Below are 27,974 nucleotides of genomic sequence, written 5' to 3'. Positions count from 1 at the left end.
TTCATGTGCCTGTTGGCCATCCGGATGTCTTCTTTAGAGAAGTGTCTATTCATGTTTTCTGCCCATTTCTTCACTGGGTTATTTGTTTTTCGGGTGTGGAGTTTGGTGAGCTCTTTATAGATTTTGGAGACTAGCCCTTTGTCCGATATGTCATTTGCGAATATCTTTTCCCATTCCGTTGGTTGCCTTTTAGTTTTGTTGGTTGTTTCCTTTGCTGTGCAGAAGCTTTTTATCTTCATAAGGTCCCAGTAATTCACTTTTGCTTTTAATTCCCTTGCCTTTGGGGATGTGTCGAGTAAGAGATTGCTACGGCTGAGGTCAGAGAGGTCTTTTCCTGCTTTCTCCTCTAAGGTTTTGATGGTTTCCTGTCTCACATTTAGGTCCTTTATCCATTTTGAGTTTATTTTTGTGAATGGTGTGAGAAAGTGGTCTAGTTTCAACCTTCTGCATGTTGCTGTCCAGTTCTCCCAGCACCATTTGTTAAAGAGGCTGTCTTTTTTCCATTGGATGTTCTTTCCTGCTTTGTCAAAGATGAGTTGGCCATACGTTTGTGGGTCTAGTTCTGGGGTTTCTATTCTATTCCATTGGTCTATGTGTCTGTTTTGGTGCCAATACCATGCTGTCTTGATGATGACAGCTTTGTAGTAGAGGCTAAAGTCTGGGATTGTGATGCCTCCTGCTTTGGTCTTCTTCTTCAAAATTCCTTTGGCTATTCGGGGCCTTTTGTGGTTCCATATGAATTTTAGGATTGCTTGTTCTAGTTTCGAGAAGAATGCTGGTGCAATTTTGATTGGGATTGCATTGAATGTGTAGATAGCTTTGGGTAGTACCAAATTAGAACTTTTGATTGGGGCCTGGATGTCCATATTTTTGGCAAGTTCTCCAGGTAGTTCACATCCAGTGGTATTAGCACTGAACTGAAGAGTGACAAATGGGAACCAGTAATTTAGAAAATGTGGCAAGATGCTGATGTAACTGTCTTCCCTCTTTGTCTTGGAGGTAGGGTGGAGCATGAGGAGGGAGGTGAGTATTATTACACATTTCTCTGGCTTTTGTGGAAAGAAAACTTCTAAGTTGAGCTCTTTCTGAATAAACTAAGGCTCAATGTCTATATCAATATCTTCACAATTTCTTCCATCGTATTATCAGATATCCTATCCTAGCCCTGGCTTTCCATTTCCACATTGCAGCAGTGTGGTATATAATTGCTTAGCAATTTTATATACATCTACATCCAACCACTCATAGAATGTTACAATAGACCATTGAGAGAAGGAAGGAAGTTCAGATGTGGTAGGGCCATGCTAAGGAATGACTGTGCAGTGGCTCAGGTCCCTAAGAAGGAGGATGGGGCATTAGTCCAAGTCATATATTTAAGAGACATAGAAAAGTTGTAACCATTTTGGGTTTATTGTGAGCAGGAGATGGCAGGAAATGGAGAAGGAGTATTGGATGGAGGCCACAAGGAAAAAACTAGGCCCAGAGATTATGATCTCAAGGATCAGTTGCAGTAGACCCTAGGTTCCTATAACTGTGGGACTACGTCAAGAATGGGGGATGGTTGTGGAAAGGAGGAAGGCAACTGGTGACATCTAGCGGCATTTCAGAATGATGGCGAGATTAACTGAGGTCATGGCCAAGGTGGAGTCCATATGCAGGGAGTATGATACTCCATGCACCAACATCCAGGGAATATGATATTGGACAGGTGGCAGAAATTTAGTTCAGGACACATGGTTTGTGCAGCCCTGGTGTTGTTTGTGTAACACACAGTACTGCAGCTAAATTGGGAGTAGGGGAAGGTGAGGCACCCGGGCACGTTGGATCTGGGATTTAGGGTAGTTTGCAAATATCTGACTCTACTCGCTAGTGGGAGTAGAGCTTCTGATCTACTGATCACTGGTACTCCACAGTGATAGTAGAAAGTGAATAGTAGAAAGCTGTCTCATCATATCTGCCTCCCTTTCCCCTCAGATTAATTAGTAAAGGACACCTAGAGGAGGTAAGTAGAAAACAAGAATGGTTCTTGCAAAAGCCAGGGAGGGATCAGTTTTAAGGATGGACCGGTTTCCTTTCCATACTTTCTCTGAATACTTTGGTTACTAAATTGCCCAAATTAGAAGCTTTGTGGTCAATCTTGAATTCTCTTCTTTCACTTTATCTATCCTGATGTGATATTGATTCTACCTCCTTAACATCTCTGAAATCTCTCTCCTCTCCTTTCCTTAGCTGTTCTCTCTGCCTCTCTGCTCTCCTTGCTCCGATGCCTCCTTAAAGTTTTCTTTCTATACTTAAAAACTGTGTCACCACCCAGCCGAGAAGACTTCCCTCCGACAAATTAGTGATTACCTCTGACAAATTAGAGAAGAATTTATTGAATATATCTTGGAGTTCCTATATGCAGCCATGCTCATTATTCACGGACTCTGTATCGTCAATTTTTCTACCTCCTGACATTTATTTGTAACCCCAAATCAATACTTGTGTGGTTTCATGGTCATGTGCAGTGTTGCACTGAGCAGCAGCGTTGTCTGTCATGCATGTTCCCAGCTGAAGTCAAACACGGCTATGTTCTTTTCTTATACTGCAAACTGGTGCCCTTTTGGTGGTCTATTTAGTAACTTGGTTTTCACATTTTTGTGCCTTTTCTTGTGCTTTTGCTGTTTAAAATGGAACCCAAGTGTAGGGGTGCCTGGGTGGCTCAGTCAGTCAAGCGTCTGACTTTGGCTCAGGTCATGATCTCATGGTTTGTGAGTTCAAGCCCCGCGTCTGGCGCTGTGCTGACAGTGTGGAGCCTGCTTGTGATTGTCTCTTTGTCTCTCTTTGACCCTTCCCCCCGCTCTCTCTCTTTCAAAACAAATAAATAAACTTAAAAAAAAAATGGAACACAAGTGTAGTGCTGATGCACTATCTAGTTTTCCTAAGTGCAAGGAGGCTGTAATGTGCCTGTTGGAGAAACTACAAGTGTTAGATAAGCTTTGTTCATGCATGAGTTTAGTGTTGTTGGCTGTGAGTTCAGTGTTAATGAGTCAACAATATATATTAAATACGGTGTCTTTAAGCAGAAACACACATAACACATGTATCAATGAGTTGATGAAAATGTGACCAGAGGCTCTCAGGAACCTAACTGTGTATTTCACCTAGGAGAACAGCTCAGTATTTGCTAACTCAGTGCTCTCTGTGACTTTATTGAATATAACTACTGCAAATAACAAGAACTGACTGTATATGGACTCAATTAATTCTTACACGCATGCTACTATGATCCCATTTTTATAAATGGAAACCCAAGCTTATGGAAGTTAAGTAAGTTCCCCAAGGTCATGTAAGTGGTGTACCTGGAGCTGGAACTGAGGACAGTTTGACAGCAAAATTCATGCCTCTAACCATTTGTCTCTGTGGTCTAAAAGCCTTAGCATGGCAGATGAGTTCCCTTACTAGCTGGCCCTCCCTCCCTTCTAGGTTCCCTTCTCCACTGCTCCCCTCTCCATGGCAGAGTGCCTGAGCTACAGCCATATGGGACAAATGTAATTTTCTGAAAATGCCATCTTCCTTCAGGCCTCTCTGCTTTTGGCCATGCTATTTTCTTTGTATATATTACTTTCTTCTTATTGTAGGCAAATATATACACATTCTTCTTGCATTTCAGTGTTAACTTTAAAAAGTCCATCAACATGGAAAAAGTAAAGCAGATTGTAAACCATGTGCAGAGTGATACCCCTGGGATCTGCATGCCATGGTGGTGATGATTAACTCATGAGATCCCTGAGGACGGAATAAGTGGGACTCTGAACTCTACCTGCTCTTTCCTACATGCAGGTTCTTCTAACTTTGCCCAATCTGGAGGATCAAGAGTGATTTTCCCCAAGAGGGGGTAATTGCCAAGTCCCTCTATATGAAATTGATTGCTTTATATGTAGCTGGGGATACAGTGTCCCTATACCTAGGGGTCCTCACTTGCAGGGGTTCATTTCACTATGCTTAGGATGTATGTAGAGGGTAAAATGTGTGTGTGTGTGTGTGTGTGTGTGTGTGTGTGTGTGTGTGTGTGAGAGAGAGAGAGAGAGAGAGAGAGAGAGAGATGGAGACATGCCTAAAGGTTAACTGTGGTTATCTCACTTTTAAGAGTTGGGATGATTCTCATTTTTTCTTTTGCTGCTCAGTGTTTTCTGAACATTTCTACAATTTGTGTATATTACTTTTTAATAAGAAAAAAATGTTTTTATAAAGCACCTCAGCTATAATTTGTATTTGTGCAAAAATGTGAGCACAAAACATGCTTGAAACCAACAAATAACAAGTTTAGTGTTAATTTATGGAGGAACTATGGTGTGTTAAACACTTCACCTTAAGTGACTCTTAGTAACATTGTACAACATATATTATGATTATTATTTTACAGGTGGAGAAACTGATGCTCAGAGAAATTATATGACTTTCCCAGAGACTTTTGTAACACAGAGCTAGACAGTCCCAGCTCAAAAGACCATAAATATTTCTTTTATACAATCGTTTTTCTTATTATGAACATTAAGAAACAATGCAAAAAGAATCCATTTTGACCAAGTTCTCAGTTGTGATTTAGCCAATGCACTCTCTCTCTTAGTTCCTTAAAAACAGTGTGTTGCTAGATTAGGGCTCAGTAAATGCTGATTGGTTATTTTTCATTTATTTTTCATAAATACAGTGCAGGATGAGCCAGGAACTCTTCTTTATGCTTTGCGTTCTGTGCTCTGTTTGTTCAGTTTCTTCTTTTGATTTCTCCTACAGTTTGTGGGCGCGTAGTCAGTAAGCAGCGATGCCAGTGAAGAAAGAGTATAGGAAAGGTTACTATAGAAAGAAAGTCAGTTGTTAACCTTCAGGAATGCAGGTGTGGAGTCAGGTTAAAGGCAAAGCATGACTTCCTCGGTGCTTCAAGTTTCTAAAAGTAATCAAAGAAATGGAGACAACGAATTCATTATATTTTGTTTTCTCTACCCTGGCTAACTGAGCAAATTTGGGAACTTGACAAAATGTTACACATTGTTGAAAAATATTAATAAGAAGTCTCAGCTGTGCAACAAACGTCATTAAATTTAATATTTTTAGAAGATGTCTCAGTCATCAAAGAATTTTGGTATTGTTTCCTTAGGATCTTAATCGTCACTGCTCAGAGGTAACATTCAACATTGTACTGATATTCAAACAGATTATTACAAAAACTCCCATTTCATTTCCTCAGGTACAGGAAGAAAAGACTCTTCTGATTTTCTCCTCCCTAATTTAAAAATCATGTTCACAGGAAATTCTTTATAATTCTTTTAAATAAACAGGAAACATAATTATTTGCTTGAGGGTGTATATATATATGTGTGTGTGTGTGTGTGTGTGTGTGTGTGTGTTAAAAATAGTATAGGTTGAGGAGTACAGTGTTTTTCTTTTTTTTTAAATCAGGATTATGTAACGTGCTTCAAATGAGATCCAGGGTTGTGTGTGTGTATGTGTGTGTGTGTGTGTGTGTGTGTGTGTGTGTGTGTGTGTGTTTTCATGGTTACTGGCTTGAGGGTTTTTTTTGGTTGTTGTTAAGTTTTGTTTTTCAATTTTATTTTTCTGACGCTCTTCCTGTTTTCTTATAAGTTCAGTGATGGAATAAGAGTTGAAGAGCTGGCAGATTCCCATGGAGACAGTCTTTGTAACATCATCTTTCAGGTGTCTGTTTCTTTCTTATTAGTCATCTGGAATTTTGAAGACTGATTGAGGCCATTACAAAATGCCTCGTACTCAGAGACATCACTACAAGCTTAAACATACAGACATCGCAATGACTCTAAACCCGTATCTTTCTATAATAACATTGAATGTAAATGGATTAAATGCGCCAACCAAAAGACATAGGGTATCAGAATGGATAAAAAAACAAGACCCATCTATTTGCTGTCTACAAGAGACTCATTTTAGACCAGAGGACACCTTTAGATTGAGAGTGAGGGGATGGAGAACTATTTATCATGCGACTGGAAGCCAAAAGAAAGCTGGAGTAGCCATACTTAGACAAACTAGACTTTAAATTAAAGGCGGTAACAAGAGATGAAGAAGGACATTATATAATAGTTACAGGGTCTATCCATCAGGAAGAGCTAACAATTATAAATGTCTATGCGCCGAATACTGGAGCCCCCAAATATATAAAACAATTACTCATAAACATAAGCAACCTTATTGATAAGAATGTGGTAATTGCAGGGGACTTTAACACCCCACTTACAGAAATGGATAGATCATCTAGACACATGGTCAATAAAGAAACAAGGGCCCTGAATGAGACATTGGATCAGATGGACTTGACAGATATATTTAGAACTCTGCATCCCAAAGCAACAGAATATACTTTCTTCTCGAGTGCACATGGAACATTCTCCAAGATAGATCATATACTGGGTCACAAAACAGCCCTTCATAAGTTTACAAGAATTGAAATTATACCATGCTTACTTTCAGACCACAATGCTATGAAGCTTGAAATCAACCACAGGAAAAAGTCTGGAAAACCTCCAAAAGCATGGAGGTTAAAGAACACCCTACTAACGAATGAGTGGGTCAACCAGGCAATTAGAGAAGAAATTAAAAAATATATGGAAACAAACGAAAATGAAAATACAACAATCCAAACGCTTTGGGATGCAGCGAAGGCAGTCCTGAGAGGAAAATACATTGCAATCCAGGCCTATCTCAAGAAACAAGAAAAATCCCAAATACAAAATCTAACAGCACGCCTAAAGGAACTAGAAGCAGAACAGCAAAGGCAGCCTAAACCCAGCAGAAGAGAAATAATAAAGATCAGAGCAGAAATAAACAATATAGAATCTAAAAAAACTGTAGAGCAGATCAACGAAACCAAGAGTTGGTTTTTTGAAAAAATAAACAAAATTGACAAACCTCTAGCCAGGCTTCTCAAAAAGAAAAGGGAGATGACCCAAATAGATAAAATCATGAATGAAAATGGAATGATTACAACCAATCCCTCAGAGATACAAACAATTATCAGGGAATACTATGAAAAATTATATGCCAACAAATTGGACAACCTGGAAGAAATGGACAAATTCCTGAACACCCACACTCTTCCAAAACTCAATCAGGAGGAAATAGAAAGCTTGAACAGACCCATAACCAGCGAAGAAATTGAATCGGTTATCAAAAATCTCCCAACAAATAAGAGTCCAGGACCAGATGGCTTCCCAGGGGAGTTCTACCAGACGTTTAAAGCAGAGATAATACCTATCCTTCTCAAGCTATTCCAAGAAATAGAAAGGGAAGGAAAACTTCCAGACTCATTCTATGAAGCCAGTATTACTTTGATTCCTAAATCAGACAGAGACCTAGTAAAAAAAGAGAACTACAGGCCAATATCCCTGATGAATATGGATGCAAATATTCTCAATAAGATACTAGCAAATCGAATTCAACGGCATATAAAAAGAATTATTCACCATGATCAAGTGGGATTCATTCCTGGGATGCAGGGCTGGTTCAACATTCGCAAATCAATCAACGTGATACATCACATTAACAAAAAAAAAGAGAAGAACCATATGATCCTGTCAATCGATGCAGAAAAGGCCTTTGACAAAATCCAGCACCTTTGCTTAATAAAAACCCTTGAGAAAGTTGGGATAGAAGGAACATACTTAAAGATCATAAAAGCCATTTATGAAAAGCCCACAGCTAACATCATCCTCAACGGGGAAAAACTGAGAGCTTTTTCCCTGAGATCAGGAACACGACAGGGATGCCCACTCTCACCGCTGTTGTTTAACATAGTGCTGGAAGTTCTAGCATCAGCAATCAGACAACAAAAGGAAATCAAAGGCATCAAAATTGGCAAAGATGAAGTCAAGCTTTCGCTTTTTGCAGATGACATGATATTATACATGGAAAATCCGATAGACTCCACCAAAAGTCTGCTAGAACTGATACATGAATTCAGCAAAGTTGCAGGATACAAAATCAATGTACAGAAATCAGTTGCATTCTTATACACTAACAATGAAGCAACAGAAAGACAAATAAAGAAACTGATCCCATTCACAATTGCACCAAGAAGCATAAAATACCTAGGAATAAATCTAACCAAAGATGTAAAGGATCTGTATGCTGAAAACTATAGAAAGCTTATGAAGGTAATTGAAGAAGATTTAAAGAAATGGAAAGACATTCCCTGCTCATGGATTGGAAAAATAAATATTGTCAAAATGTCAATACTACCCAAAGCTATCCACACATTCAATGCAATCCCAATCAAAATTGCACCAGCATTCTTCTCGAAGCTAGAAGAAGCAATTCTAAAATTCATATGGAACCACAAAAGGCCCCGAATAGCCAAAGGAATTTTGAAGAAGAAGACCAAAGCAGGAGGCATCACAATCCCAGACTTTAGCCTCTACTACAAAGCTGTCATCATCAAGACAGCATGGTATTGGCACCAAAACAGACACATAGACCAATGGAATAGAATAGAAACCCCAGAACTAGACCCACAGACGTATGGCCAACTCAGCTTTGACAAAGCAGGAAAGAACATTCAATGGAAAAAAGACAGCCACTTTAACAAATGGTGCTGGGAGAACTGGACAGCAACATGCAGAAGGTTGAAACTAGACCACTTTCTCACACCATTCACAAAAATAAACTCAAAATGGATAAAGGACCTAAATGTGAGACAGGAAACCATCAAAACCTTAGAGGAGAAAGCAGGAAAAGACCTCTCTGACCTCAGCCGTAGCAATCTCTTACTCGACACATCCCCAAAGGCAAGGGAATTAAAAGCAAACATGAACTACTGGGACCTTATGAAGATAAAAAGCTTCTGCACAGCAAAGGAAACAACCAACAAAACTAAAAGGCAACCAACAGAATGGGAAAAGATATTTGCAAGTGACATATCGGACAAAGGGCTAGTCTCCAAAATCTATAAAGAGCTCACCAAACTCCACACCCGAAAAACAAATAACCCAGTGAAGAAATGGGCAGAAAACATGAATAGACACTTCTCTAAAGAAGACATCCGAATGGCCAACAGGCACATGAAAAGATGTTCAGCGTCGCTCCTTATCAGGGAAATACAAATCAAAACCACACTCAGGTATCACCTCACGCCAGTCAGAGTGGCCAAAATGAACAAATCAGGAGACTATAGATGCTGGAGAGGATGTGGAAAAACGGGAACCCTCTTGCATTGTTGGTGGGAATGCAAATTGGTGCAGCCGCTCTGGAAAGCAGTGTGGAGGTTCCTCAGAAAATTAAAAATAGACCTACCCTATGACCCAGCAATAGCACTGCTAGGAATTTATCCAAGGGATACAGGAGTACTGATGCATAGGGGCACTTGTACCCCAATGTTCATAGCAGCACTCTCAACAATAGCCAAATTATGGAAAGAGCCTAAATGTCCATCAACTGATGAATGGATAAAGAAATTGTGGTTTATATACACAATGGAATACTACGTGGCAATGAGAAAAAAATGAAATATGGCCTTTTGTAGCAACGTGGATGGAACTGGAGAGTGTGATGCTAAGTGAAATAAGCCATACAGAGAAAGACAGATACCATATGGTTTCACTCTTATGTGGATCCTGAGAAACTTAACAGGAACCCATGGGGGAGGGGAAGGAAAAAAAAAAAGAGGTTAGAGTGGGAGAGAGCCAAAGCATAAGAGACTGTTAAAAACTGAGAACAAACTGAGGGTTGATGGGGGGTGGGAGGGAGGGGAGGGTGGGTGATGGGTATTGAGGAGGGCACCTTTTGGGATGAGCACTGGGTGTTGTATGGAAACCAATTTGACAATAAATTTCATATATTAAAAAAATGCCTCGTACTGCAGATCATAGACCTTACATCTTTAATTAACTAATGTTCACACAGCACTGTGCAATTGATTAATAAAACTGGCTGTTGAAATATACTGAATGGTTAGCTCTTTCCATATTTTTCTCTTGTTTCCACACGAAATGCATTAATCGGATTTAAAAAAATATGTGCCATAGCTGATCTCAAGCACTTTTTTTCTTTTGAGCTCTTTTTACATTATTTACCATTTATATAGGCATAGCTTTCATAGTTTTGCTTCTTCTGATTTTCCTGGTACATATATATTCCTGAAGGATATAGATTTATTTCTCAGCTGGAAAACACCGTTCAAATGTCATTTTCATTCTTTTTTTTTTTAATGTTTATTTATTTTTGAGACAGAGAGAGACAGAGCATGAACAGGGGAGGGGCAGAGAGAGAGGGAGACACAGAATCTGAAACAGGCTCCAGGCTCTGAGCTGTCAGCACAGAGCCTGATGCTGGGCTCGAACTCATGGACCGTGAGATCATGACCTGAGCTGAAGTCGGACGCTTAACCGACCGAGCCACCCAGGCGCCCCCATTTTCATTCTTAATAGAATTAATTTTTTATGTCAATGGGAAAAATCTGTAAAATTATTCAGGCAACTAAACCAACATCTATACCAGCTTTGAAAGAGAAACTTAAGGATCATAGAGGATGCTTTCTAAGAAAACAGAATATTTAATGAAGAATGCTCATTTGTATGAAAAGGTACTATCTGTTGTAAAAAACAGCAACAACTGTGACCTAAGGAGCAGATACATTCTTAATCAGATAACTGTGAAAAATTCAATACAAGTAATTTAGTCATGTTGCCCTCTAAGAATTCATAATATCAAATCCATATTGAGTTAAAAAAATTTTTTAATCTTTATTTACTTTTGAGAGAGAGAGAGAGAGAGAGACAGAGTGCAAGTGGGAGAGAAACAGAGAAAGAGGGAGACACCGAATCGGAAGCAGGCCCCAGTCTCTGAGCTGTCGCGGGGCTCGAACTCATGAACTGTAAGATCATGAGCTGAGCAGAAGTTGGACATTTAACCAGCTGAGGCACCCAAGTGCCCCTCAAATCCATGTTGATTTTTAATAAAAATAAGTTGCAGCACAAATTTATAAAGACGGGATTATTAGCTGAAATAAAGTAAGATTTATATCAAATTTAGATCAGTGAAATGTAACCTTAAAGTTTTATAGATTTTATCCCTGAAGAGCATTATGAGACTTTAAGTCACATCCTCATAACTTGAGGATATTAATTTTGAATGGGAGAAGTTTTCAATGGGAGAGTATGTATTTTTGAAAAAGGAATATAATACCAGGAAGTCCTCATATTTAAATTAGGAAGATACTGTCTGTGGACGTCATTCTGTCTATATATGTGTATTTCTGATTGTCCTTGATATCGGAAGTTGAATGTGAATTTATTTTTGTAAGTAACAGCAGAGATAGACAAGTGATTTATCTATGATTGACTCATTCCGTTTGTGGCAAATCACTTTTGGAAGTATTTTCAGGGGTTTTGACAAAATAACTGAGTTTTAATAGAAATGAGTCAATGACAAGAGTAATAGAAATCTGTGAGGATGTTTAGAATATTCTGTAGATAAAAAGTATATGCAAGTTGAATTCATTATCATAAAGAGTTCACTTGGGTAGGTACAAAATAGCTGTATTAATTTTTTTCTTTTTATGCCTGCAATTTATCAGCATATATACCCAAGGCCCCCATTCATATTTGGTCAAATACAAAAATGTTCTGGTAAATATTTTTTACATTTTTGCTGTGAAGTAAGATTTGAAGTTCCTCGTGAAGCATCTGAGTTACATGAAGCCCTATTAAAGTTGCACAACACTACTGTATAAGCCCATAGGGCAAGACTTTGATAAAGTGTGTCAGGTACTTTGCTGGGCAAGTGCTTATATAGGAAAGATCCAGGAAAGAGGGATATTAATCTAGCCCTGAGGAAAAGCTATTTCTGTGTTGAAGATGTCAATAATTACAGTTTGAATTAACATTTATATGGTGATATTTGCATGTATTTTCTGGTTTAACCTTCAAAGTGACCATCTGAGGTATGTGTTGTTATTTTATACACGAGGGAACTGAGGTTCAGAGATATGAATTGCCTTAAGTCATAGATGAGCAAAGTGAACTTAACTCAAGTCTCCTGGCTCTATATTCTTTATTTTTTCTTTCTATCAAGTGGAGACAGAAGCGAAGTTTGCATCCATATTAAGGGGATCAGCATAAATTTTATGAGACAGGCAATGCTTCAAAACCTTCAAGGAAAGGCAAAATCTAGGAACTAGGGATGTCACAAACTGAATGAGTGATCGCCCAACTGGATTCAGCCTGTGGATGAGTTTGGTGTGAGTAGTCTGGTGTTTTTTTAAAAAGTCTGAATTTGAATGCCTTAGGTAGAAGAAGCATTTTCTGGTTGTCTCAGTCTCCACTACTCTCTATTATTCTCATCTGACTGCACTCATTATATCATCTGCTTGGACTTGGATGTTCTTTGAATATGCAGTCCTGAGCTGAATGAATCACATGACCAAAAACGATCACATGGAGGAAAGGATGAAGGGTGGACGTAGAGAGCAGTTTCATCTGGCCTGAGCATAGCTTTTTATCCAGGGGACCTTGGCAGAAAGTTGCCAAGGACCAGATTACGGATGCTACTTGTCCCTCCACCTCCCCCAACCACCCCACCTCTTCCATGAAAACTAGCCTTGATGAGTTGGCCGTAGTCCAAGGGAGTAGGAGTATATCATGATCTATGAGGCACAGTCCTTGGAAGGGAGGTCCTGAAATTTCAAGCTTAATTGAGGTAGGCCCAATTTCTTGGGAATGCACTATTGTATAGACAGGGTCACAATGCTGTCTTCTGAGGTTGGAAAAGCAATCACGGTAAGTGAGTTAAGTTCCTGAGTATTGCTCTAAACATTGGCTGATGTTACTAGTACACTTTAATGGGACACTGGAGGCATGTTGTTGTATAGATACATTTTTTAAGGGTCGGGGAAGAGTAGAAATGTGCAATCAGTTTTGTTTTGTTTTGTTTTTGTATATGTGTAAGGTTGTTTCCTGAGATACCTAATTAAGGCAAGTCCCTTTGATTGGATACTTTGTGGGGACAGTTGCTTCTTTTTTTCCAATGGACTTTGGAGCCTTTGGAGAAGAAATAAGGTTATGAGAAATTACCTATGTATATTTATGTCTGGATTCTGAAATCATGAACTTTTTTTCCACCTCAGGGCCTTTGCACATACTTTATTTCCTGCATGTAATGTTCTTCTCCATTCTTAATGAAGCTGACTTGTTTTTATCCTTTAAGTTCTTTACATATCAGCACAACTATCTCTCCTTTGGGAGATTGTCTCTGACCTATCTAAAAAGTAAATTCCTAACTAAACCTCATCTAAAAAGTAAGCTCCTTCCACCTTTATTTTGTTGTGTTTTTTGTTGTTGTTTTTGTCTTTTGTTATTTTTTTGTTATTTTTTGTTATTTTTTATCTTTTGTTAATTTTTACCATAGGATTAATCAGTTTATAATTGTTTTGTCTATGTACATATTTGTGGAAATGTAGCCTCAGAGTAACGTATCCCACAGTATTCTCAGAGAATATAAATTTTGTAAGGTCAGAGATTATGAATTCAGACTCTAGTTCCATGACAGAATGGATACTCAAATAAGTATGTGTAAATGAATAAATAATGGGAATACAATCGAAGAAAAATAAAACCATGGGTATTGATGGGAAGCCTAAATTCCCAGATTAGATGGAGGATGTGGAATATGTTTTTCCAGTGTGCATTGTAACAAGAATTCAATGTGTAATAGCAATAGGGAAATCTCATACTACTGCTGAAAATTTCTTACTGCTAAAGTAGAATATTGAGTAATTCTTTAAATATTGCATAATTAATACATTTTGAAGGTAGAAAGTTTAAATGACAGAAAAGGCTGCAACGGGAAAATAAAACTTTTAGTTCCCCCTAATTCCATTTAATCACTATTAATACATTCTTACATGTCTTTCTATAAATTTTATATGTGTATATATCTGTCATTGATCTTACTTATCTCTAGTTATCCCCTTGTTGTCTAAACCATTTTGATTATAATAGAAGTATGGTTCTGCTATTTGCAATTTTCATTTAGCGTATCTTGAATATTTTCTCATGTGAACCCGTAAGGATATAATGACTTGTTTTTTAACAATTGCATAAACTCTCTTAAAGTGTCATTTGATTACAATTTCCCTTCTGTCTGAAGAACTTCCTTTAGTAATTCTTTTGCAGGTCTGCTGGCTACAAATTCTCTTAGTTCCCTTCATTTGAGAATGTCATTATTTCATCTTTATTCCCGAATGGTAATTTTACCGGATATAGAATTCTGGGTTATGGTTCTTTTCTTTCAGCATGTTGAACATGTTTCAGTTTCTTTTGCCTTTCATGGTTTCTGGTAAGAAACCCGTAGTTATTTGGATTATTGTTCCCTTATAGGCGATGTATTGTTGTTCTTTGGCAATTTTCAAAGTACTTTTTCTTTGTCATAAACTCTCACCTGTTTGATTATGTGCCTGGGCATGGGTTGCTCTGAGTTTATCCTACTTGGAAATCATTCACCTTCTTTAATCTGTTTCACTAAATTTGGGAAATTTTCAGCCATTATTTCTTAAAACATTTTTTCAGCACCAACCCTTTTCCCTGTCTTTCTGACACTTTGAAGATGTAAATATTAGTCATTTTGTTATTGTCCAACAGATCCCTGTTCATTTTTTCTTCATTCTGTTCTGTGCATTGTGTTCATTCTTTCTTCAAATGTTTCTCCCCACTCTGGTTTAGACTGAATAATTTCTATTGATCTATCTTCAAGTACAGTGACACTTTCCTTTGTCATCTATATTCTGCTCTCATGTTCATCAGTGAATTTGTAATTTTGGTTATTGTATTTTTTACTTCTAAATTTTCTATTTGGTTTCTCTCTATATTTTTTTCTGATACTTTCTATTTTAATATTTGTCTCAAGAGTATTAGTATCACTTGAGCATTTTTTAAACAGCTGCTTCAAAATTTTTGTCAGATAATTTTCGTATATGTGCTATTTCATCCTTGATGTATGTTAAATGTCTTGCTCTGTGGTTTGAAATTTTCATAGCTCTTCATATACTGAGCAATTTTGAATTTTATTATGGGTGCTTTGAATATAATGTTGTGGGACCCTGGGTCTTGTTTAAATGCTATGGCAAAATTTTATATTTTTGTTTTAATGGACATTTGACTTGGTTAAGTTTAGGCTATAAGTTCAAAGTGCTTTCTATTTGGTTTCTGTTGGTTCTAATGGTGGTTCACTTTCAAAGTTTTTGCAGTACTATTTGAATCTGTCCTGCATTTGCACTACTCAGTGGTCTGAGACTTGGGCTAAGGTCTCTGTTAGCTCAATTTTCAAAATCTTTGATATACCAATGAAGGCCATATCTTAATAGGCATAGATAAGGGGTGAACTAAGGTGTTCATAAACAATTTGATAGGATTTCTTCCCAGACCTCTTTCCTTTGTACTACCTTTCTAGTTCTTTCCAGTTCCCTGGGCTACTCTTTATGGTTCTCAGGCCAAAAACTGCCTATTTCTCCAATTACACTAATTCTGGGGCCATGTGGTGGGAGGCCAACCAAGAGAGAGGAAATAAAAGCAAGGGATTTGTTCTTACACCACTGGGACTCCAACGAACAGAGAGCTTCCCCCTCCATATAGTTATAGTTTCTACTTTCGTATTACTGGCTGTTTTTCACTGCTACCTCTCCACCCATCGCCCTTTTTGACAATATTACCTCTCTACTAGGGCATGAGAGGGTCAAAGAAAAAAAGAAAAGACAAAAGAAAAGAAAAGAAAAAAGAAAGGAAAAGAAAATGAACCTATGGAAATTTCCCCCATTCACGTTGAACTGTAAGATTTTTTTTTTCTTCTTTTTGAACTAGAAGTTTACTTCCAGATCTCTCTTTGTCTGCACCGCAGTGCTCACTTTTAGGATTTGAGCTGTACTGAGTTCAGATCAGGAGGTACTTGGAGGTAAACAGAATGACAAACTCACTGCCAGTTTGATAATACTTTACATTCTGGTGTTTTCTGATCTGCCTGCTGATATTTACCTTTTGAAGTCAAATAGTTGCACAATGCTTTCTGTCCAGGTTTTATAGTTGGATTCATTGGGAGAGAAAACTTGGCCTGTGTTTATTTCCCTTACTGGGAGCTGGAACTCTATCCTATTCGTCATCGTTTATAATTATCTATTAATTATGCAGTGTTTTACTCTAAATATGTTTTCTTAGTTCTACCTATTCCCATATCATTTAGTTTAGCTTTCTTATCATCCTGTCTCTGATCTCTGTTTGTATAAGGTTTCACATGGTCCCTACTTTTTTCAGGAGAGTGAAATACTTGCTATGGGAAACTATTTTTTTGTGATATGTCTTCTTCCAGAACATATTCTTCCTTTACCCTCCATGCACTTTCCTAGTTTGTTTTCTTTAAGCAGTGATTTTGCATTAATGTTGTATAATTGCCTTTAATTTTATATAACTTTGACATGAGATGCTGTATATCAGCTTTCCTTTTCCTCAAATATGGTGTGAATGAATTCCATTTAACATTTTTCCACCTTTTATAGGTGCTGTTGGTATTTATGCTTAAGGATGAAATATTAATGGCTTAGGTTCAATTTGATCTTCTGTTTCCTGTAGGCAGAAAGAGGGGAGAAATGTGATAAAGAGCTGAAAGCCACATGGAGCTGTGGGTTGGGACAGTTGGTGTAAAAGTTTGCACTATTGTGTCTTTCCTTTTTGCTATAATTCCTAAATAGTTAGGAGCACATGGAATTCCCAAGGAAGCTACGTTCAAGTTTTTTATTTCCCCACCTCATAGTTTTTTCTAACAGAGAAAATTAGCCTCACATTTCTGTTTCCTAATATTTCCTACCTTCCCAAGCAGCTATATCCAGATGCCTCCATCTCAAGGGCAGAAAAAATTATTTTTAAAACATAGGGCTTTTATTAAATAGATCATTTTAAAAATATTTTAAGTTTATTAAAGTTTATTTATAAAAATATTAAGATTTATTCTATGTGATTGGTCTCTTCTCTCTTGCTGCTTTCAAGATTCTTTCTTTGTCTTTAGCTATTGGTTGTTTGGTTATGATATGTCTAGCTGTGGAGCTCTTGGTTTATCCAACGTGGAGTTCACAGAGCTTCTTGGATGTATAGTTAGTTTTTTTTTCTTTAATATTTTCATCAAATATAGGATGTTTTTGGCTTTTGACTTTTAATTCCTTAAATATGTTTTATTTTGTTTTATTTCTTTCTTTTTATCTCTTTCTCTTCTTCTGTTTCTCTCTTCTCTCCTTTTTCCTTTTGGAATTCTCATTATGCCTATGTAGGTACATTTGATTGTGTTCCACAAGTCTCTAAGGGTTTTTACACTTTTTTTCCCCATTCTTTTTTCTTTCTGCTACTCAGACTGTATACTCTGAATTAACCTATCTTCAAGTTCACAGATGCTTTCTTCTGTTGCCTCAAATCTATTGAGCTCACCTAGTGAAATTTTAATTTATATTATTGTACTTTTCAATTCCAGAATTTCTATTTGGTTCTTTTTATAATTTGTATTTCTTTATTGATATTCTTTATTTGGTGAGTCATTGCTCTCATACTTTCTTTTAGTTCACGAGACATGGTTTCTTTTAATTCTTTGAAGAAATTTTAAATAGCTCATTTACAATTTTTGTAGCAGGCTGAATGGTGGTTTCAATGATGTATTCATGTCCTAATCCTTAAAGCCTGTCTTACATGCCAAAAGAGTAATTTATGGCAAAATATGTGATTAAATTAAGGGTCTTGAGAGGTGGAGATTATCCTGGGTTTTCTGGGTGGGCTCTAATTGTAATCACATGCATCCTTATTAGAGATAGACAGAGGAGGTTTTGAGATACACAAAATAGGAGAAAGCAATGTGAAGATGGAGGCAGAGATTGGAATGATACAGTCTCAAGCCAAGGAGAGCCGGTGATAGAAGGTGGTAGAAACAAGGAAAGGAATATTCTCTAGAGCCTCTTGAGGGAATGTAACCATGCCAGCCCCTCAATTTCAGACTTCTGAGCTCCAGAACTATGTGAGAATAATTTTATGTTATTTAAACCTAGCAAGATCACGATAATTTGTTATGGCAGCCCTACGAAACTAATAAAGTCTGTCTAGTAAGTCCAATGTCTGGCCTTCCTCAGGAACAGTTTCTGTAGACTACTTTTTTTCCCTGTTAAGGGCCATAAATATTGTTTCTTTGCATATTTCATGTTTTTGTTGTTATCAGAATTGCACATTTAAAATAATATTATGTGGTGGGTTTGACTTTTGCTGAGTCCTGGGGATGGTGTGTGTCAAGCTCAGAGTGCTGACATCAGTACAGTTCCAAGCCTGGTGACCAGGTACTTGCTTTCAGCTTTCATGCCGCTCTCATGAAATGCAACCCCCACTCTACCTGAGACATTGGTGGGTTTTGGTCCCATCTGTCCAGATTTCAGCCTGGACACCATACAGAGGGGATGAGGTTTTTATCCTTGCCCAGTTGGCCAGTCAGGTGATCTTACAATGAGATGCTACTCTCCATAAGTATGCTTATTCTATCAGCCACATAAGTCTATTCATTCTTGACTATCCAGCTCTTTGCATTCTTAAACCTGCTACCTATAGAAGCAGACATTTTAGCATATAATTTTGAAAATGCATCTCAGACATTTGGTGACTGTCCAGTAAGACTTGGTTATAGACTTCCAGCTGAAGGTTTAAAGATTTGTTTTTTTTCTTTATTTTTCTTTTTAATGTTTATTTATTTATTTTTGAGAGAGAGAGAGAGCATGTGTGCATGAGTTGGGGAGGGGCGGGGGGTTAGACAGAGAACTCCAAGCAGGCTCTGAGCTATCAGTGCAGAGCCAGACTTGAAACTCGAACTCATGAACCAAGAGATCATGACCTGTGTGGAAATCAAGTATTGGACGCTTAACTGACTGAGCCACCCAGGTGCTCCTAAAGGGTATTTGATTAATTCAAAACCAGAGAACACTGTGAACCCATAGTGCCTCCCCCACTAAAAGACAATTCATCTGGCACTTTCACTGTGGTAATTAGAAGACTTGATTGTAATTTTGATGTAAAGGTTTTATTTATTTTTTTTAGTGTTTATTTATTTTGAGAGAGAGAGATCATTAGCAGGGAAGGGGCAGAGAGACAATCCCAACCAGTCTTTGCTTTGTCAGCACAGAGCCTGATGTGGAGCTCTATTTACGAATCCTTGAGATCATGACCTGAGCTGAAACCAAGAGTTGTATGCTTAGCCAACTGAGCCACCCAGGTGCCCCTGATGTAAAGGTTTTAAATTCACAGAGAGCAGGATACAAAGCAGACATAGTTGACAATATTGACTCTGATAACCTCATTAGCATGGGATCCAACAACTTTGATGTGCTAAAGAAAATTGACATTCCATCTGTCTTTACTGGGGAATCATCAGCTAATTCCCTGAAAGATGAATTCACATATGAGAAAAGGGGCACATTATCATAGTTCCACAAGCTAGTCTTCCTCTGGAATCCCATCTAATCCCTTTCTCATGATAGTGGGCATCTGTCTCACGTTGATAGTCATTTTCATGAAGTAGGTAAATTCACATTAAATATATTTTTAAAAATAACATGGGGGGTTCTAAAAATCATTGTATTGAGTAAAAGGAGTCTTACATAAAGGAGTACATATTGCATGAGTCCATTTATATGACTGGGTCTGGAAAAAGTGAAGATAATCTGGGTAGAAATTTCAGAACAGTGATTGCTTCTGGTGGGGGGGCTAGAAAAGGGTGAGGGATATACTGAGATGGGTATGGGAAACTTTTTTGTTTTGTGATAAGTCATATTCTGTATCTTGAGAGAGGTTTAGATTGCAGAGATTTCTGTAGACTTAAATTTGGTGCATTTCATTGTATATAAGTTTTACCTAAGGGAGGAAAAACTAAGAAAAATACTAAACTCTAAGTAATGATACATATGCTAAAGTATTTGGGGGCTAAAGTATACTGATTATCTGCAACTTACTTTGAAGTGCACTGTTAAAAAATGAAGAGAAAAAAAGATGTATTGATGGATAGATAGGTGATTAAAAAAAGTGCAGTACATCGTTAATTATAGAATCTAGGTAGTGGATATATGTGTATTAAAGAATTTCTTCAACTTTTCACTGTACTTCAAATTTTTATATTAAAATGTAAATAAAGAATAGTATGAGTGCTATAATAAAATAATATTATGCGGCAACTCTGGAAATCAGATTCTTCTCCCTCTTCAGGGTTTGTTGTTGCTGTTTGCCTAATGATTTTTCTGAACTCAGTCTGTAAAGTCTGTACTTGTTGTGTGTGATCACTGAAGTCTCTTCTCTGTTAGCTTGGTGATCAATTAATGATTGGACAGAGATTTGTGTAAGTTTGTGGAACCAGTAAGTCTCCGAGTTTCTGCTGAGGGGCTGTCTGTATGTGTTGTGTATGTCTTTCACACTCAGAAAGGCAGTTGACAATTCTGCTTTACTTTTACTTCCTGCTCGCACATAGCTTCAAGGTCAGTCACAGCTGAGAACTAGGGTCTTCTCAGCTCCTTTTCTGAGCATGTGCACAGCTCTGGAGATGCAAACAACCCCACACATGTGATGGACCTTTTAGATTTCCAGGAATATTTTGGTGCTTTTCAAAGCTCCTTATTGACATTTCACTCCCCAGATTTCCCTTGATAAGCTTTTGCTTAGTCTTTTGTTGGCCCCAGCACTGCCTCAGTCAGCAGTGATGTTAAACAATTAACAAATGCCCCCAAGACAAGGCTATTGGCATTGAGGGAACTCTGAGTTAGGTCAGATAAAAAGAAGCCTTCCATAAAGAGTATACTTATCATGATGAACACTAATTAATGTGTAGAACTGTTAAATCACTATATTGTACACCTGAGAGAAGATGTTAAATGGCAGAGCAGAGTGGAGACCCTCTGTCCCATCCCTGAAACACAGCCAGATCAGCCCCAAACCATTTTTGCACACCTAGGAAATTGATCTGAGGATTAACACAATTTGCATAACTTGAGCCTCCGAGCTTGTCAGGTACACCTTGCCTTGCGGAGAGGTGAAGGGGGGAGAGAAAAGCCGGAGGGTAGCTTTTTTGTAGAGAGAGGACAGAGAAGGGGGGAGAGTAGAGCACACTGGGAGAGTGCAGGAAAAACACTCCCCCAGAAGTAGTTGGAGAGAAAGAGAGGGAGAGAGTGAAAACACTCACAGGGGACTGAACAAGAAATCTGTTCCCCAAAATCACTGATGGGAAGAAAGGAGAGGGTTTCAGTATCACCAGGATTCTATAAACAGTGGAGTGCAGTCTGAAGTTCCAGAGCTCAGTGGCTGGCTGTGCTCTGGTGAGGAAGTAGGGCGAATCACCAGGAACAGGCAGCAGAGTCTGAGAGGTTCGTGTGCCACACAGGAAGAAGCAGTTCCCCTGCTTGGAGAGCATTTGGTAGAGGGCATAGAGCCTCCCCACAGGCAACAGTCCCAACAGACTCTGGAGAGCAGCCATGTTTGCTGGTATTGGGAAAAAGATGCCAGAGTATGGTGAAACCTGTGCCAGCTGGGTGTTATGATTTGTTATAATCTCTGAAGCTCTGTCGCTGCACTATTGCACAAACATTTTCTGGGACAAGCCGGCACCTGGCCACCCTCAGCAAGACCCACCCCCAGAGAGTTGGCCTGAGTCCATGCTGCAGGGGTCTCTGAAGTGTGTGATTTTGAAATACAAGCCCATCTGATATAAAACTCTGGAGGGAGGTGCTGCCTGGTAAGCGGATAGCTTGGGCACGGACAGAGTAGAGGCGGGGAGTGGACAGAGGCCTGACACAAAGGAGGGGCTTGATCGCTGGTGGGTGAGAGAGCAAGGTTCTTGTGCCCAAGACTAGGGAGCTGGGTGAAGCCATTTCTACCTCTCCTGCACACATGCATGCGTGTCACACTGATCCACCCAAGTAATGTAAGCAGCGCCACCTAGTGGAGAAGGGAGCCATTACACCAAGTCCCGCCCAACTGCACCCTCTGAGCACATACCCTAGAAGACCAGCACAAGTCCTTCCATCTGCTTAGTGTACTGACTATAGAGGGCTTCATAGTTTCAGTTCTCCAAGACAGACAAGGAAAGAATTATGAAAGCAACAAGGGAAAACAAGTCCTTAAGTATAAGGGAAGACAGATCAGGTTCCCAGTAGACCTATCCACAGAAATTAGGCATGCCAGAAAGGAGTGTCAGGATATATGCAACGTTCTGAATTGGAAAAATATACAGCCAAGAATTCTTTACCCAGCAAGGCTGTCATTCAAAATAGAAGGAGAGATAAAGAATTTCCCAAACAAAAACCAAGTGAGTTTGTTACCACTAAACCTGCCCCAGAAGAAATTTTAAGGGGGACTCTTTGGAGAAAAGATGAAACAAAACAAAAAGGACCAAAAGCAACAAAGACTAGAAAGTACCAGAGAACATCACCAGAAACACCCAATTCTACAGGCACCACAATGGCACCAAGTTCATCTCTTTCAGCACTCACTGTAAATGTCAAACGTTAAATGCTCTAGATGCTCCAATCAAAAGATATACGGTATCAGAATAGATAAGAAACCAAGTCCCATCTATATGCTGATTATAAGAGACCCGTTTTAGACCTAAAGACACCTGCAGATTGAAAGTAAGGGGATGGAAAACCATCTATGATGTTAATGTTTGTCAAAAGAAAGCTGGAATAGCCATACTTATATCAGACATACTAGATTTTAAAATAAAGATTGTAACAGATAAAGAAGGGCATTACATCATAATTAAGGGGTCTATCCACCAAGGAGATCTAACAATTGTAAATATTTATGCCCCAACGTGAGACACCCAAATATATAAATCAATCACAAACATAAACTCATTGGTAATAATACCATAATAATAGGGGACTTCAATACCCCACTTACAACAGTGGACAGATCATCTAAACAGAAAATCAACAATGGCTCTGAATAGCACATTGGATAAGATGGACTAAACAGATATATTCACAACATTTCATCCTAAAGCAGCATAGTACACATTCTTCTTGAGTGCACACGGAACATTCTCTAGAATAGATCACATACTGGGACACAAGTCAGCCCTCAACAAGTACAAAAAGATTGAGATCATACCTTGGATAGTTTCAGGCCACTATATTGTACACCTAAAACTAATATAACAATGTATGTTAACTATACTGGAATTAAAATTAAAAAAAACAATAAAAAAAGAAGCCTTCCAAATGGGTCTTCCAGATAGGTCAAATACTGACAATTTTCTGTTAATGAGGCCTTGAAAGTTCCAACCCCATTCTGTATCCGCTAGTGGCTGCTAGACAGCTGGTTTTCACTGTGATTGCAGACTACTGATTTTCAAGGCTACTGGGTAGCTGGAATTGGGGGATGGGAATAGGTTAAGTTAAAATGTCATGAAGCTCACTGTTCTTACTGTGACTCAGCTGTTTTTCCAAAATAAATGCTCTCTGGATTGCCACAAGCCTTTCGTTAATTTTCAAAGTTCTGAAAAAGTTTTATTGACTATTTTCACCAATGATATTATTGTATGTGGAGGAGAGAATTTTGGGAGTCTTTAGCCTTCCATATTTGCTGATGTCACTCCAACATGTGGCTTTTGGGTGAAGTGTTTTTACAGGATGGAGGGGAGAGGACTTAACAATAGTTTTGCCTTATGACTTTACTATAGTTTTAGTATTAATTTCTTTTTCTTTCATTTTTGTAAGTCCTTGTTTGTTTTTTGAGGTGATGATGAGTGTGCAGGCTGCCTCCTAAACAGGGAATAGCCAAATGGCAAGTCTTTTGAGACACTTCTTGCTGTGTTTATGGTTTACCTCTGAAAGGGCAAGATTCTGTACTTTGGAGTGGCATTACTGGTCTTTTTTTGTTTTTTTTTTCCCCTCGATTCCTATTGGCCTTTTCTTTGAGTCATATTTCATCCTCTAGATTCTACTTCATTCCTAATTGAGGAATATCAGTAAGAATGTTCACAATTTTCTGGATTCAGTTTCCCTCATCTCCATAATGCTTCTGGACAATAATGAAAGGAGCTAAATGTTAATATCATAAATCTTCAGTCTGTTGTCTATGATGGCACTTATCAAAATTTGTGGTGTTACTGCTGTCTTCTTCTGCTTGCTGCTTTCACATTTTGATTCTTTTTCCTTTTTGTATTTATTTTGTTAGGTTTTGGGGTAGAGGTTTTGTGATTCAGTGTCTTCTTTGTACTGACTTTCTGAAATGGTGCAGAATTATTTACTTTAAAATAAATAGTAAATGTCTATAAAATGGGAATTTTGTTTTTAAAGAATGTGTGGTGGAATGTGTTGAGAAAAATGAAAGAATTCACTTTGTTTTATCTTTTTAAATTCAAGTTATTTGATTCTTTAAGAGTCAGCTTGATTCTTATCACAGTATTATGCTGCAAGTCTGTATGACCCTGAATGTGGCTGGATATATAATATATAAATAATAGAAATAGTAGTACTAGTAATAGTAGTAGTAATGAGAAACTTTTAATAATATGTAAATTGTGTTTTTAGTTCCCTTTGTGCAGGAATATTATAAGGCAGTTGTATTATTTAGGTTTGTTTGTCCCAGTCTTATAGTACTGTTTCTTTTGTTCACATGGATAAAATATTAAAATGTGAATGTGTCACCTTCACAATTTAAATTCTTTTAAACTCCAATTCCTTTAAAAAACTGTCCACAAAGCATTACCAGTTTTGCTCTTGTACAAAACAAAATAAACAGGGCATCTGAGTGGCTCAGTCGGTCGAGCATCTGACTCTATCTAGATTTTGGCTCAAGTTTTGATCTCACAGTTTGGGAGTTCAAAGACCCACATCGGGCTCTGCGCTGGTGGTGTGGAACCTGCTTGGGATTCTCTCTCTCCCTCTCTGTGACCCTCCCCAGCTCTCTCTCTCTCTTTCTCAAAGTAAATAAACTTAAAAAAAAACAAAACAAAATAAACAACCCCTTCCCCACAAGAAACTCCTAAATCTGTTGATTGCTTTTTCAGAAAAAAAATATGAAATTCAGTAATTTCTAAATCAGTGTGATGAGGTTATTTCCATTTTACAGGAGCCACCCTAGACCCAGTGGTGTTGTGCCAGTGTGGATGTAATGAAACCTGATACATTGATTATATTGGAAAGTCCAAAATATGTTATTTCCCTTGTCCCCCCCACTGTACCAAATATCCTAATCATTAAAAAAATCACAAATGGGCACACAAAAATTCTGTCAGAACAGATAACTGTGTAACATCTGGAAAAATTTGGTTAAGGAACAAGACAATAAGTGGTCTTTTTTTTTCATGTCAGTCATTTGTGCTTATATTTATTTTATATTTCTTTCTTTGGACAGTTATTTTAGAAGAGGTTGATGAACTTAACTTATTCATCCAACACATCATGCAAGTTCTGCTGATTACACAGAACCAGAGTAATGTAGTTCCTACCATCAAGGGAGGGGCATCTGTCTGTAAAACCCTAGACATTTCTTGGACCTGGTAATTAAGACATGGATACTGAATTAATAGCACTGTTATTATTTTTCAAAAAATGCCTAATATATTTGAAAATATAAGCAATGCTCTTTTAGTATATTTATTTTCATGTGTCCCTGAGTATCCTGTTTTAAGAGTCTTATGGGCATGTTTCTTTTCTAGAGATAGTTTTTCAGGATCTTGCATAATCTAGTGGCTCTCAGAATTATGTTATCAGGAATAGAATTTTATTGCTTGTAGGTTTACTCTTCACATGTTTATACTCTTCATATATTTATGATTAAAAATGTAAAGAGCTATTTTAAGGTAGAAGGAAGTGAGCTTAGCTCGTCTCATGTTGTCCCTTGAGAGAACAACACTCCCAAGGATTTGGAGCATCCACTCCACATTACTGGATAGGAAGAGGTCATGGGTTACTAGTTTCAGTCAATTTCTCCTTTTTATGGTAAAGAATACTCCTCAAATGTACAGAAAGGAGCATGTGAAAGACGATATAAAACCTTGGCTTTGTGTCTAAGATCATACCTTTAACTCGTAATTACAGTGCTAACTATAATGGTTTACGTGGACTTAGCAAGGAACAAAGGGTTACACCTTATTAAATCTAATATATTTGTGTTAATTTAGATATATTCATGAGATAAAGAAACCAATATGTTTCAAATGTTTATATCAAGTTAAGCATTTCAAATTTTATTTCCTACTGCTTTGGTTAGCTGTACTACAGCTAGGTTAGACTACAAATGATAGTCTTTCCTTAGTATTCACATGAAAGATTTGCATTTATAAAAGATTTCATTGATATTTCATTTAACTAATTAGATCTGTTTAATTGTTATTTGTTGATTTAAAAATCAAATATTAAGTTATGGATAGAAAGAAATATTTTTGTTTTTTTCCTTGCTCATAATAGGGGGCTTACTTTCTATATCATAAATAGAATCTCTAAATTGGTATTTTTACCTAACTAATGATCCAAGAAAACACATGTGATGAGTTGTTTTATAGATAAATTTCTTTTTCTAAATCATTATTATTATTTTTATTTTAGCGAGAGAGAGAACAGGGGACAGGGGCAGAAGGAAAGAAAGAGAATCTTAAGCAGGCTCCATGCTCAGTATGGAGCCTGATGCAGGGGTCAATCCCATGACCCTGGGGTCATGATCTGAGCCCAAATCAAGAGTCAGACACTTAACTGACTGAGCCACATAGGTGCCTCAACAAATTTCTTTTAAATAGAGAAAAAATACAAATTAAAATAGCAAAGAGTTGAAATTAAACAAAAGAGAATTTAATTTAGATTTCGTGCTTAGAAATGTCTGAGACCATATTATTTGAATATGTAGTCTTTGATGAAATGTCAAATTAGATGTTTTTTTTCCTCAACGTTTTTTTTTTTTTTTAATTTTTATTTTTGGGATAGAGAGAGACAGAGCATGAACGGGGGAGGGGCAGAGAGAGAGGGAGACAGAATCGGAAACAGGCTCTAGGCTCTGAGCCATCAGCCCAGAGCCTGACGCGGGGCTCGAACTCACGGACCGCGAGATCGTGACCTGGCTGAAGTCGGACGCTTAACCGACTGCGCCACCCAGGCGCCCCTCAAATTAGATGTTTTGAAAACTATGTTAACTCTTTGAAATTGTGATCACCTAGCTTTTCTCCATCATCTTTGGAAAGCATTTAAATGCTGAAACATACGTGATTATATACATTACAAAGAAAACTACTGAGAAATATACTTCTGTTTGTAAGATCTCCTATTCTAAGACAGGTTACACTCATTTTCATTTTTCATATTCATTTTATTAAATGTAGGGGAGCTAAATAGGGGTAGACTTTAATTAAGTAATACAGAAATGAATAAAAATCGTAAGTATCGTAAGTCATGCAAAGTGGAGATTTATAGTGCTGTGAGAGCATTGTGTGGAGGGATTTGATGTAATCATGGTCATCAGGGAAATTTCTCTGGAAGTGATGATGAGTTGAGCTCTGAAGAAACACTGAGAGTTACTAGGCACAGGGTAAGGAGAATCCTATTTTCTCTGGTTGGAATTTTTCACATATTTTATACTACATAATATATTGACACATTAATATTGGCTTGAGAGATCAACCCTTGTTCACTCCTTTGTCAGACAAGGAAACTAGAATCCATGCAGGTTAAGTAACTTGCCTGATTCATAGCTGCTTCTGAGAAAAATGGAAGTAGGACTTATGATTTATGTTTAATGCCCCTTCTATTAAGCCAGGTTCAAGACATAAGAATAACAGGACAAAGATGCACTTAACTTCTTGTTCGTTCATTTATTTACTCAACTTATAAAGCACCACTGCGTGGAAGACAATGTGCTACTTGATCTAAAAGATACAGAAGTGGCTGATATGTGGCATTTGCCTTCGGGGAACTTTTCATCTAGTAGGTAATG

The 27,974-nt window shown here is 37.8% G+C and overlaps 1 protein-coding gene and 1 long non-coding RNA gene across 2 annotated transcripts in view; both read left to right on the top strand.

The window, feature by feature from the left end:
* The window catches only part of SUGCT (succinyl-CoA:glutarate-CoA transferase), a 774,528-nt gene that overhangs the window by 229,697 nt on the left and 516,857 nt on the right, over window positions 1-27,974 (top strand). The window lies entirely within an intron of this gene.
* Window positions 18,964-19,463, top strand: LOC122487710. Its single transcript, XR_006298447.1, has 2 exons — window positions 18,964-19,080; window positions 19,293-19,463. It is a non-coding gene; the product is annotated as an uncharacterized LOC122487710 (long non-coding RNA).

The sequence above is a fragment of the Prionailurus bengalensis genome, chromosome A2 (assembly GCF_016509475.1).
Source record: "Prionailurus bengalensis isolate Pbe53 chromosome A2, Fcat_Pben_1.1_paternal_pri, whole genome shotgun sequence".
Lineage (NCBI taxonomy): Eukaryota > Metazoa > Chordata > Mammalia > Carnivora > Felidae > Prionailurus > Prionailurus bengalensis.
This window is presented reverse-complemented; position numbering and strand designations above follow the sequence as displayed.